Source organism: Crocuta crocuta, unplaced genomic scaffold, assembly GCF_008692635.1.
Source record: "Crocuta crocuta isolate KB4526 unplaced genomic scaffold, BGI_CrCroc_1.0 scaffold101, whole genome shotgun sequence".
NCBI classification, from domain to species: Eukaryota; Metazoa; Chordata; class Mammalia; order Carnivora; family Hyaenidae; genus Crocuta; species Crocuta crocuta.
Genome location: NW_027527956.1, coordinates 849,837 through 864,406, shown reverse-complemented (window position 1 = coordinate 864,406; position 14,570 = coordinate 849,837).

Sequence of the window (14,570 nt, the reverse complement as noted above, 5' to 3'; positions counted from 1 at the left end):
GATGTGTGGTAATTAAATATAACTTGCTGGACAAATGATGTCAATCATAATTTTGTTCACAATATAAATTAATAAACTGAACTCTGTTTATTATCAACAAAGGCATCTACATGAGTTACATGGACTCTGCGGGTTTTCTTTTTTAAATTTTTATTTATTTCTTTTGAGAAAGAGAGAGAGAGAGCACACACACATTAGTAGGGGGGGCGGCAGAGAGCGAGGGAGAGAATCGTAAGCAGGTGCTCCATGACTCCGTGTTTTCATTTTTAATTTTCTGCATATATTACATGATTTATTCATTACATTTCAGGATTCACTCAACTAATTTGGCCAGCAAACAAGTTTACAATACAATTAACTTGCTAAAAATTCAGAACTGTCATTTTCTTCCATGTTGGAAATTTGGCACGTAGAGATGTGAAAACAGATACAGCATATAAGGCAATCATTATTATTAATTTATCAAAATGATACAAAAGAAAGAAGCTGCTTTAAAATATTCTCTTTTGTGGCGCCTGGGTGGCTCAGTGGGCTGTGTCTGACTCTTGATTTCAGCTCAGGTCATTATCTCACAGTGCAGAAGATCCAGCCCCGTGACGGGCTCTGTGCTGACAGTGCCACATTCCTACTTGGAATTCTGTCTCTCCCTTTCTTTCTGCCCCTGCCTTCCTCTGTCTCCCCGTCTCCCTCAAAATAAACAAATATTAAATAAAATAAAATATTCCCTCTTTTCTTTCTTCCCTCCCTCACTCTGTTTCCTTACTTGTTCTTTGTACTCTTTTGCAATCTTATCATATATCTGCATCAGTATTTTGACCTCAAAATGATCAATAAAAAATACACAGATAAATCAATGCCAAAATAATGCATACATACCTACATCAAGCATTCACACAGAGGAAGTAATCAGATAACTGCAAAAAGATTTCAACAAGAAAAATCTAAATTAAAAAGTATTTCTCTCTGTCTCAAAAATAAATAAAAACATTAAAAGATATTTACAAAGGGGGAGGGCATCTGCATGACTCAGTCCGTTAAGCGTGCGACTTCAGCTCAGGTCCTGACCTCACGGTTCATGAGTTTGAGCCCTATGTCGAGCTTTGTGCTGACAGCTCAGATCCTGGAGCCTGCTTTGGATTCTGTGTCTCCCTCTCTCTCTCTGCCCCTCACCCGCTCATGCTCTCTGTCTCAAAAATAAATAAAAACATTAAAATTTTTTTTAATTAAAAAGGATCTTACACTTCATCCTTTTTGCATGTATTGGCTCTTGAATGACTTTTACATAAAGCTTTAAATTTATATTCAGTAAGCTATATACACTGACAGAGTTCAAATAAAATTTAATCAAATATATATTTTAGATCTTAAAATGGATTTAGCATTTATGAAATTTAAATCTGTCAATTATTAATGTGCAATGTGAAAGAGACTATTAAAGATAGCCTTTTTTTTTTAGGAAATAACACAGTAACATTTTAATTATACATTGTATTTTCACTGGTTTAGCTTTTTTTTGATAAAACTATAATATTGTAGTTTTACAATACCAAGAAATATGTGGATCTTTTGGCAAGTAAGAACTGTTTTTTTAAATTAATTAATTCATTTCTGAGAGAGAGATTGCATGCTTGTGAGCTGGGGAGGGGCAGAGAGAGAGGAGAGAGAATCCTAAGCAGGCTCTACAGTGTTATTAGCACAGAGCCTCACATGGGGATTGAACCCATGAACCGTGAGATCAGGACCTACGCCAAAATGAAGAGTCAGGTGTTCAACCAGCTGAGCCACCCAGGCGCCTACAAGTAAGAACTGTTTATTCATTGCATTTATTCATTGCTAAGCAATTTGCCCAACTAAAATCTCATTATAATGAACTCTATACTAACTTTGCATTGCTTTCCTGGCCCCAGGACTTTACCATAATGCAGAAACTGACAAAAAAAATCTGTCCTGTTATGGAAAAATTTTCAAATTGTAAAAAGGTCTCTATCTATTTCATCAAAGAGAGAAATGTAGTGTGGAACTCAAAAATTAGTAAGTACTATTCTTCACCAACGATAGTATGGTTAGAAAAGAAAATTTTTCTCTTTCTTTAGAGACTATTTATTGCTGGAAATTCCCATTTTCTGGGGTGTCTGGAACTTCCCAAAGGCACAGGATGGCAAGATGTAGTGAGGTAGACTATACCTGGAGGGCTTGTATGTATACGTGCATGTGTGTGTCCAGGTTTATACAAGTATGTGTGTCTGAGAAAGATACATATTAGCAGTCAGGCTAGGGGTGGAGAATAACTTTAAACTTTTGACAAAAAGAAAGAAATATGGTTGCTGCCTAAAAACAAGGCAACAATCATTAAATCTTAAGAACTTGTTCTTTTATAGACAAACTCAAAAATATTTTCTGTCATCATTTTTTTCAACACAGACAAATAAAAAAATCAGTAAATCTGTTGTTCAAATACAAACTTTTTAAACTGAAGCATGCATTAAGTTTTGTGAAGAGCTTTTTAATTATAGTTACAAAAATGAAAAAATAGATCTCAAAATTAAATTCACGAATACCATACTATTTTACTTCACATATTTAATAAAATCAGATATTTGTGATGTGCAGTGAAAACAAGGTTAAAGATATACCTAGCCTTACCTTTACCCTTAGCCTTACCTAACATTACCTTTAGTGTGAATATATATATATTCTTACTTGTATGTTACAATTAACACACAAATTGTTTAATACTTTGCAAGGTATATTGCTAATTGTAACGTTAAATTTGATGAGATCAGTCTGTGGTAATCATTAATGGGATCAATAGATTGAAAACCTTTAATATGTCAATAATATTACCATGCACCTTATCCATCTAATACTGCTATATATTGTGCTCTAAAATAATATCGCATTAGAAAAATGACAATATGCCTATGTGTATGACTCCACCTCCCTCAATGAATACCTGCACAAAACTGATAAAATCTAAGCTTTTGTGGATTTAGAAGATCTCTTACTGCTTACTCCTTGAGTATTACCTTAGGCCTTCAAGTGCTTGTCCCTAATTCTGAGGCAAGTAGCTATTAGACCTTAACTCCCAAAGGAAAGTGAGATTGAGAGAGATTTAAAAAGAAAGTCATACAGTCATACATTAATGATCCTGTAACTTATCCTTGACTTGATAGAATGCATTCCAAAAAGAAAAAGAAATATCATAATGTATGAGAGCAACTTGCCAAAATATCAAAGGAGATGATATGGGAGAAAGGTGGCTCAAGGTTATAAAGAAGCATATAAACTGTAAACAGATAATGCGGTAATAATAAGATATGGAAGATGTGAGCGAAGGAATTTTTAACGTAAAGAAAGGAAGAAGGATGGAGTCACCTGTGTGCTCAAACCACCACTCTTTTCCAAGTACACGTCTTTGATAGCAAGTTTACTTTTACTTATTACCTTTTCCTTTGTAAAAAAGATAGTGTTGCCAGAATCATTTGTATTCTTCCTCAACTCACCTCAACTTCACCTGTGATTTAGTAACGTTTATAATTTTGTCAAAATATAAAATAATTTGAATTATTCCCAGGGCAAGGGGGGAAGAAAGAGAGAAGAGGAAGACAAAGGAAAAGGAGAGAGAAGGAGAAGAAGAAAAAAGCAAAAATAAACAAACTGAAACTAAAATAATCTTGGGGGTCCTGGGTGGCTCGGTTAAGCATTTGACTCTTGATTTGAGCTCAGGTCCTGATCTCATGGTTTGTGAGTTTGAGCCCGACATCAGGCTCTGTGCTGACAGCATGGAGCCTGCTTAGGATTCCCTCTCTCTCTCTCTTTCTTTCTCTCTCTCTCTCTCTCTCCCTCCCCCCTTTCTATCTGCCCCTCTGCTCCCCCCAAAATAAATAAATAAACATTTAAAAAACTAAAATAAACTTTTAAATCACTAGAATGTTGTAACTTCTAGAGTCAGAATTAGCTGTTAGGTACATTTTTCCCAAATGACTGACCAAACAAAGTAAACGAATCTGATTTCCTTTCTCTTTTTTGCCAACTTAGAATCATGACACTTTTCATATATTACAGTAAAGACAATTTCAAACAGGCTCATGCCTTGTATTGTGGCACAGATCATTCTGGGGAGAATACAAATAGCGACATTCACTTTGGTAATTTCCATTCAGAAAACCATAGACAAATGTAAAAATGATTAGCTCAGGTTTGGTATTTAAATGTAATAAGCTAAACAAGAAAACTCAAGCTCTTCTTATTCATTAAAAAAAAAAAATTCAACATGAATGTTTTAAAAGCAGTTAGCGAAGAAGTTAATACAAAAGCAGTAGCCCATACTCAGAAAAGCAAAATTGATGGTACGATCAGGGAGAGGTAAGGTATTCTGTCAAGTGATAGAAGATGTTTTCATTATTTAATGGTTGATATTACCTAAAAGCAATATTGTACGGTTCCAAAAGCACCAAAAAGAAATACACAAGCAATAAAGAAATAAACAGACAATACCCAGCAGCTCCAATTCAGTGTAATAAATTTACATTTTATTGCTTTCTGTGCTTAATAAGAAGTCTGGGATTTATTTGTTTCAAAGAATTTTCAAATTTTAGCCAAAATGATTCTAAAATAATAATAAGCTCATGAAACACAAATTAAAGTCTTAATCTCCTAGGAGAGTAATCATAGGGTAAAATTTATACTGAGCCACCATTCCTCATTAGACTTGTGTGCCGCAACACTGATTTAATAAAACTACCATCCAGACAGAGCAGTTCGATCAACTTGAACATTGCAAGCAAGAACCTGCTGTGCTGCTATTTCTGTTTTGAAGGTTGGAAATAATGCCAACGTTTCACATCCATTTGCTGTTGCACAAATGTCCCGTGCCCTGAGCAACTCAACAATGGCATAATTGCAAGTTGGATGTGTTCACCCATGAACAGGATTCTGTAGGGACTGTTTCATTCAAATGCGAGCAGTCATATTTTATTTAAATATGAGTTTACATATTAAGTGAATGATTTGTTTGGGAATGTGGTATGGGGGAAAAGGAGATTTAGAATACGCTTTAACCAAGCGTTTCTCTGTGAAAATATGAAAGCGTTTTGTTTCAGTCTTCATTATATAATTTTATATTTAAAGTCCTCAACTTTGTATTGTAATTGAGATATTGGTGGGAAAATGGGGAAAAGATTTAAATATTCCTCATGTGGAATCTCAAAGGCCCAAGATTATAAGATTTATAAATAATCATAAAATGTATCTTAATTACTTCTGTATCTTGACAACATGTGGTAGATAAACCATCAAAAAATATTTCATATACTAAATATATATTTGAAAAGATAAGTCATTCTTATTTAAGGAAAAATACATTTCTTAATAGACCATTAAAGAATATGCACTTTCAACTATATAAATACGTTTTTATATGTGAATATCATTCATTATATCCTCTTTCCATTTATCACACTCAATGGATGCAAGATGTTTACTAGTGTGTCTAGTAAGTCCCTTGATCAGGGTATAGAAATAGAACAGGAAACACTAAAGCAATCACTAACCAGAAGCTAAGGTCAGATAGATATCAGGCGCAAATTTCAATATTAAACTACTGATACACTTTCTTTACATTAATTTCATGAAAATTTGTGTGAGGAAAGAATTGGTGTAATATGATGTCAGCCCCTTGCCCATGGTTTGGTAGATAATATAGGGTAATTTGCACAGTTCCAATTAAAACTTAGAGACTTAATAATCGTTTTGATCTCCTGTATTTCTTAAGGACTTTTTGAGGGAGTGTCTACACAGCCAGCTACTTAGATGAAATGACAATTCTCTGTATTACACTTAACGCCATTAGCACTCAGAGCAGACAGGTGACTATCACCTAGACTGGTAATTAGCTTAATATTTGACATGGAAACCTATTGTATTATAATTTTCCATTGTGAATTCAAGTGGAGGATTTGACTAAAGATCTATTATAAAATTTATCTGAGTCATCGAGAACCTTCAGTAGTTCTTTAGTTCTCAAAAGGTCTTTCTCTAGAAACAATGTTTCAGGCGTGTGAATACAGCATTTCTTCCATTGTTCCCAAAGAATAATGACTGTATTCATCCTTTTTTTCTGTCTCTGAATAAAAGATACATGGGTTTAAAAAATGTTATTCAATACAAAATGACATTTGTCAAATGATATTTTAAAATTATTTTTCATAATTGGAACTCAAATGTTATTATACTCTTTGTTAAAGTGATAACATTTTTATTGGGACAGAGAGAAATCGGAAGAAAAGGAATTCTTCTTTTTAAGGGTACCATATATATTGAACTGGAAAACAAATACTTGTGCCATTTTGAGACACAGCCTGACAATTTTACTCTTTCAAATTTTATGACTGTAAGTATTTTTGCCTTCTTCAACCTTACAATGAAGAAAACTTGAAACATACCTATATTTATCAAAATAGGAGAATACACTGGGGTCATGGGAATGGGGACTTAGTGAGTTTAGGTATTCTGAGTACTTTCTGACTACTCATTTTCTCCCCAGTAGATTGCAAGTAGATTGATGCTTCCACAAAACACTGGAACTTCCCTGACACAGATCAACAACAGACTCCAGAGAATTCCAATGGCTTGTTTGGTCTTCAGCTCACCGGGTCTCCATCAAGAACTGAAATCCTTCAGTGATGCACAGCTCTTTGTTTCTTTGCAGAAGACAATTACCTCTGCTTCCATGTTTGAGGTCCTTATAACCATGCTTTCAGGTTAAATGAAAGAAAATCTCAGATCAAAATCTCTTGCACACATAGTTATTGTACAAATATATTTAGCAATATAGACATACACAAAAATCATACAAATTATTATGCAGATTCAAGGGAATTCCAGGAATCCACAAACCATAGTTTGCTTGAAAGATTTATTTAAGAAAACCTGGACAATATGCTTCAGTCAAGATTGAGTTAAAACTAACTAGCAAGCTAAACCCTTGATATTCACAGCCAGCCATAGGGCAATTTTAGAGATCAATTCATTGCTTCAACCCACAAGACTGAATACATCTATATGCTTATACTCTATCAAGAAGGGTTACCTTTAAAATATCTTAGCCCATGTAACATCTCTTGAAAACCACCTGGTTCACGAATGAAAGCTAATTTATAACACGATGAATAGTACTTTATAAAATCTATGTTTTGACTGATAAGTGCCCAGGTCAACCACGTGTAGATGCTGTCTTCAGAGTGTGGGGTTCATCTTTTCACCCTAAATAATGTGGAATTTGAGACTCTGATCGGACTACTGGTCCACGACATGGCTTGTAGTTTAACGTAACCACTGCAGAGTATCAGGTGTCAGTGCTTTAGTATTTTGTTGTAAAGTAAAGATACTATTACAGCCTCTCCTTTGCATTTTATACTGTTGACCTTTGACTTCCCACTGGAATCCTTGACTACACCCTCTTCTGAGATTCTCTATATTTCTTTGCTATTTTATCTCCATCTTCCTAAGTTACTTCTCCCTTCTCAACTTTTTAAATGCTATGACTCCTTCATTCTGCCTTTGGCCGGCAGTTTTCCCCTCAATCATCTTTCCTTGGATTATCTCCTCCTTTTTCATAGTTTTCTTGGGTTGAGTCCTGAGGCTTCAGCTGCCGGATATATTCCACTAAATTTCCCAAAGGCATTCGAATTCAACATCTTTGCTGATGCAATAATCTTCTCCCGTCAAAACAGATCTGACAAATGACGATGTTATTGATGAGGGAGCGTAAGGCAAGCTAAGACTCCCGCCCCCTCCCCCAAACCTCCTCCCCGCCCTGGGGTGGGATACTGGGGACATGCCTCAGGCATCTCTTGGCTGCCCCAAAGCTAAGAGATGGAGAAAACAAAAGGTGAACGGACAGGGTCACGGTCCTGTGGGACCTGAGACTCCATCAGTTTGCAAATGTCTTAGTAAGTTACAAGTAGAAGGCAATCTTACAATAGCCTAAACTCCAGGAACCCAGAGAATAGACTCCGTTTCCTGGAGCCCTAACATCACCCTCCCCTCCACAGCGATGTGGGGAACAAAGGCAAGGAAATAGTGGGTTAAATTAAATTTCTTGAAAACCTGCACCCCACTGACCAGTGCCTGAGGCAGGCAGGGGAAAACACTTCTCCAGGAACTCCCCACTGTCTTACTGTTAAGGTTCTGCTAGAGAAAAAAGTAAACAAAAACAAACCAACAGACAAAAACACCACAGCTGGGTTTCCGGTATTGTAAGAATCCTCTTTAGCTTATGAAAGTCCTTTTGGAAATCTCACACCTTCCTTGCGGCCCCTCCCAACGCTACGTGTTTACTTGCTCCTCACAATCCCAGGGCTGCTCTTTCTCCCTGTGCTTAACAAAACCGCTTTTCTCCACCAAACGCTTCTCAGGGATTGTTTCTTGGTCATTGGCTCCAGACCCCATCACCACTCCAAAACTGTGTCCTTAGGACTTCAAAGAATTTAGTCAATAACTCAGCTTTTTCTACCCCACCAGTCCCTCAGAAGTACAATTTACTCCTAGAAAAGTCAGTGTGATGACATTATTTAACTTTAGTAAAACAAACTATTTTAATACTAAACAGAAGCAATTGCTTCTGAAATAATAGCTCTCTTGGTTCTTTTTTTTTTTAATAATTTTTTTTTATTATTTATTTCTAAGAGAGTGAGACAGCGTGAGCAGGGGAGGGTCAGAGAGAGAGGGAGTCACAGACTGAAACAGGCTCCAGGCTCTGAGCTGGCAGTCAGCACAGAGCCCGACGCGGGGCTCGAACCCACGAACCGTGAGATCATGACCTAAGCGAAAATCGGACGCTTAACCGACTAAGCCACCCAGGCGCCCCTCTCTTGGTTCTTTCGACCAAATCAAGGGGAAAATGTTACTCCACTGTTTTAGAGAATTGTTCCAAATCTCCTGTTTCTTGTCTCCCTCCCCCCAATAAATACAATGGGGATTTGAGTATAGTAACAAAGAACCCAGAGTTTCATAATTTTTGTATTTATTAAAGTCTGGGTTGCAGTTCCAATATTCTAACATTTATAAAAATGTGTGTGTGTATATACATATACATATATACATATATATACACACAGATATATATACTTTTTTGAAAAAATGTGTATATACATATACATATATATATACACACACATACATATATATACTTTTTTTGAGAATGTTTATTTACTTTTGAAAGAGAGACAGAGTATAAGCAAGGGAGGGGCAGAGCAAGAGGGAGACAGAATCTGAAGCAGCTCCAGGTTTTGAGCTGTCAGCACAGAGCCCGACATGGGACTCAAATACCCGAACCGCAAGATCATGACCTGGGCCAAAGCTCAACAAACTGAGCCATCCAGGCACCCATAAAACATATTTTAAGAATCCAATAGAAGTATAAAGCATACTGTGTTTCAGTGGGGAATTTTTAAAATTAGTCATAACCTCAACTGACACAAATTTCTTTTTCATCTTCTGTGGATATGCACGCTTACAAGCCTGTCAGAAAAGCTAAAGAGGTACCATGTGCCCCAACTATAATCAGGCATTTTGTAGCAATTGTTACATATTAATTATGCAAATTCAAGGGGGGGGACTACTAAACTACCATTCATCTGACACACAAGCGCTTGGAAAACCAAGATTCTATGGTAAGAGTAAGGACAGCCATTAACTACCGTTCCTGGAAAGGAAACAACGTTGACTCAGTCTTGATGTGGGTCCTGGTTGGTACAATGCACACCGAGACTATACCTGTAGGTCGGAAAGAGTTTGCGGATATGTTGTCCTTGTTTCAACCATAACAAACATTTTGAAAACTGCACTTTTTTCTTCTAAGCTTGACTATCTACTGAGCAAATTTTACAGATCAGCTCATTCCACCAGTTAAATCAGTAGAGTGACATTAGCATGAAATATACATTTTTCAAGATCATTCAATAGTGATAAATTTTTAGATTCTCAAACTCTACTGTGAAATTAGTTCTGAAAAAGAGTGGTACGAGTCTGAAGTACTGTTCAATTCTGTTATTAGTAAATATGACATTTTGGATATTATATAGAAGTACTATTAACCACAATTATTTCAACTTCTTTTTTTTCGGTTGAATATCTTATTTTTTAAAAGCTGTTTTTCTCTCTTGAGGATCTTTTTCATACAAAATACAGTGAATGCAACACACTAACACACTTCAACACATATCCTGCAAACCAAATATTTTTCTAACATTTCAAATTGTACAAACGAATTCTGAACCACATACATGAAAATAATCACCTCACATGTCTTGAAGGTGATGGGTAGATTTATGAACAAGGTGGTTTCTCATTATACAGACTTTAAATATTAAATTATACTTTATTATACTTGTCAAACTATATTTGCCAAAATTTTTTATTTTTTTTAATGTTTTATTTATTTCTAGGAGAGAGAGGGAGACAGCGTGAGCAAGGGAGGGTCAGAGAGAGAGGGAGTCACAGACTGAAACAGGCTCCAGGCTCTGAGCTGGCCGTCAGCACAGGGCCCGACGCGGGGCTCGAACCCACGAACCGCGAGATCATGACCTAAGCGAAAGTCGGACGCTTAACCAACTAAGCCACCCAGGCGCCCCTATATTTGCCAAAATTAATTTACATTCTAGAGTGGTACAACATTTACATATTATTAATAACGGTGAATGCATTTATATAACTATATGGATTTTAAAAATTGACGCTAATATTATCCATTATCATATTTTAATGTTTAGTTAAATTATTGAACTCTGAGCAATTTATTCATCCAATAAATATGTATTAAATTATGTTCTATCTAGCAGGCACTGTCTTGGATGTTGGGGTAACAAGCAATAAACAGAGAAGACAGAGTTCTTTCTCCCTTCTAAAATATATTCTAGAGGCAGTATTCATCAGATACTTATGAGTAGAAGGACACATAAGGCCAAGTGAGGAAGTAGAGTGTCAGTGCAATGGATCTAAATCATGGATTTGGCAAAACTGATCACTATTAATTGGTTCCTGCACATATTTTAACAATTATCCTTGGCTGCTTTGTCTAGTGCAGTGGTCTCGAATTTTAGCATGCATTAAAATCACCTGGAGTGCTTCCTGAAAAACGGATTTTAGTGCTTAGTTCCCAGAGTTTCTGATTCAGTAGGTCTGGGTGGGGCTGGAAATTTGCATTTCTAACCAGTTCCCACTGGGATGCTAATATTGCTGTTAGGGCATCAATACTGCTGTAGGCTATTTAAGTAAGTAATCTAACACTATTTTTCATCGAGTGTTATCAGTAAGCTTAAAATGAACAGTTGTATTATCACCACGCTCATGCAAACAATATTGCGATTTTTACAGTTCCAATCGTATATTTTCAACAGGAGAAATGTACTATTCTTTTTCATGCTGTATTTTTCTCCCAATAAGAAAACTAGAATCAGATGTGCACCATTCCTCTTTCCAGTTTTCTATCTGCTGGTGGTATATGTTTATCTCTGCAAAAAAACACAGATATGGGAATGAACATTTTCTAACAAATATAGCCATAATCAACCTATCTGAGCTCTCAAATTGGAGATGCCCATACTTAACATCCGCTTGGTTCTCTGTGCACTGATTGCTATTTAGAGTTGTAATGTCTAGCCAGCTGGCAAAAAAAGATGATTTATATATACAGATACACTGGCTAATTTCTGAATCAAGCCTGAGCCACCTACTCTATACAAACTCAAACTTAACAGATACAATACACAACCCCCAAGTCCAAAGTCTGTGCAGAATAATAGCATGTGGAATGGGAACCACAATTTAGAAAATTCTCAGTCCTGGCTGGAATTAATATTCAAGCACAAATTCTCTGTTTTTCTTCAGAAAGTGCCCTGATAACAAGCGAAACACTTTGCTAATTCATGATCATTATTGTGAGAAATAAGCCCACTGAATGACCCAATCAAAGGAAGGACACAGAGACTCTGAGCACAGTGAAGAGAGGCTTCAATCAACGTTCTTGCAAGAGCGGGTGTCCCATGGACAGGCACACTTGGGGCAGATACAGCAGATAATTTCGCTCCTCAAGTGCAAGTCCCTCCCGTGATTCCTCACTGGTTCAGTACTAACTACAGAAGTACAGCCTTACCCAGAATCGTCTATGCCCCCCTAAAGCCAAAAGTAGGCTGACAACAAATGTACATTTCTTGAGAAGCCACAGACCGTCCGTCTCTCCTTTGTTCTTTGGCACATGCTCACTACAAAGCCCATGAAAATAAGCCCGTGAAATGGAGACGGAGAAGAACCAGGAACTGAAGTGTCTCAGGATTTGGGACTCNTCCTACATATATCCAATAGGTTATAAACTTATTGTTAACTAGACAGCACAGTTTTTATTTGGTATTCCTGAAAATGAATCATCTCATTTACTTCTCAAAATTATATCGTACAAAGAAAATAAAATAATGTGATCATTGACATGACCTTTCAGAATCTGGAATTTAGCCCTCTATAGTTTTACTGAATTTTTAGAAAACACTTTATGTGCCTAAATCTGTTTTCACAAGAAGAATTAACCTCACATAAAAACCTATTGTATAATGTATGCAAAACATGCATTTATTATGTTAGAAAATGGTGAGAAATATAGTACTTCCATAGTTGGCTTTCCTTCTGCTCTGAAGGGCATTTGAACCAATCAAGAGAGCAAAGTTCAAAAACTGTGCATTTTCTCTAGAAATCAGTCAAAAAAAATATTTATTAATGACCTAAATAAACTGTAGATGTTCTGCACTGCTAACATTCATTAGTTAGTTTAAACAATGTCCATTTCTTTGTTTATTGTTACTATTAAGAACTAACACTTACTGGGTGCTTAGTGTATGCCATGCCTTTTGTGAATTTGTGCTAACCAATTAAATGGTATTTATCATTTGATAAACTGTTTCATTTCCTAGTTGAGCTTTTCTGGTCAACCATTTCCCTATTTCCTTCAAAACCCTAACACTGTGATCCCTTTCAGCCATGTCAGAAATATTGACAATAAGAGGCACCTGGCCAACTCTTGATTTCGGCTCAGGTCATGATGTTAAGGTTTGCGAGTTCAAGCCCTGCGCGGGGCTCTGCGCGGACAATGCAGAGCCTGCTCAGAATTCTCTCTGTAAGACGGGGACAGACTGAAAGACTCTCAAGATCTATATTGACTAATTTCTGCAGACTCTGAGAAGCTTTCTGAAAAAGATTTTGAAAACCTGGGATTCAGGACTATGTAAATATTTAAGCTGCATGGGGCGCATGAACACACAACCAAATAATGAAAGGCATTGGGATGATTTTAGAGACAAACTAACCTACTGAACTTGTGTTTCTGAGTTTAGTGGTGGTTCTTCACTGAACCACTTTCAAAATGCTCACCTTGGCAGTCTGTGTTCTGTTTAGTGGAAAAGTTCTATGTGTACAAAACCTAAAGCACCATGGACTTCATGGAATCCCTGGATAAGAGCTAAACAAAGATCTAGGGCCAATTCTCTATTACGTTCGCTATAGATCAGTCAGCAGCAGTCTGACTGCAGTTGTGCACGTAGTAGTGACAATGGCATGAAGGGAGGTGACCCAGGAGAAGGGCACAAGTGAATCACAACCAGGAAGGTTAAGACAGCAACACTGAGACCTAAATGACTTGCAGGCATTGGGGGTGAGGTTGGTGGCCGAAGCAGAAACATGGTGACAGGGACTGAAGGTTTGTGCCCCTCCACCAATGGGTACGTTGAAAGCTCTAACTCCCAGTGAGATGGTATTTGGAGATGGGACATTTGGGAGGTAGTTGGGGTTAGACAAGATCGTGAGGGTGGGGTTCTCATGATAGGATTAGTGCTCTTTTAAGACACTAGATAGCTTGTTCTCTCTCTCTCTCTCTCTCTCTCTGTCCTTCCCTCTCTCTCTGCACACACAGAAGTCAGGTGAACACACAGGAAGATGGCAGCACCTACCAGCCAATGTAAAAGACCTCAGAATGCAGCCTGCCTTGCCAACACTGTGATGTTGGACTTGTCAGTCTCCGTAACTGTGAGAAACGCATTTCAGTCACTGAAGCCACCCAGTAGTGTTATGGTGGCCCAAGCTGATTGAGACACGGGGGCCCTATGTGAGTGGAACAGGAGGCAGTTTCTGGACCTAAGGTTGTAGAGAGTGTGTCTCAACCAAAGCAAAGATTGGCAAAAACATCTGGGGAGTGAGTAGCCTAGGAGGTGGGAAGCAGGGGTCACAAGGTTCTACTTGGGCCGGCTTAATTAGAGCAGAGCCAACGCAGTGCCAGGTAATAGGCCCCTGAAATGAGTTAAGGCAAAACCTTGACTAGTGATTCAAAAAATAGAAGGGGCTGGTAAATATAGTGAATGCTTCCTTAAACCCTATAAGTTGCCAGACAGGGTAGAGAACTTTAAAGTGGGGAGAGACTGAGATTTGGTCACTTTCTAATCGATAAAGTCCTGGAGGCCTGGGGACATTCAGATGATGAAACAGAAATTCTGTTACTTCCATCTCATGGCTTCTTTCCTGACTCTGAT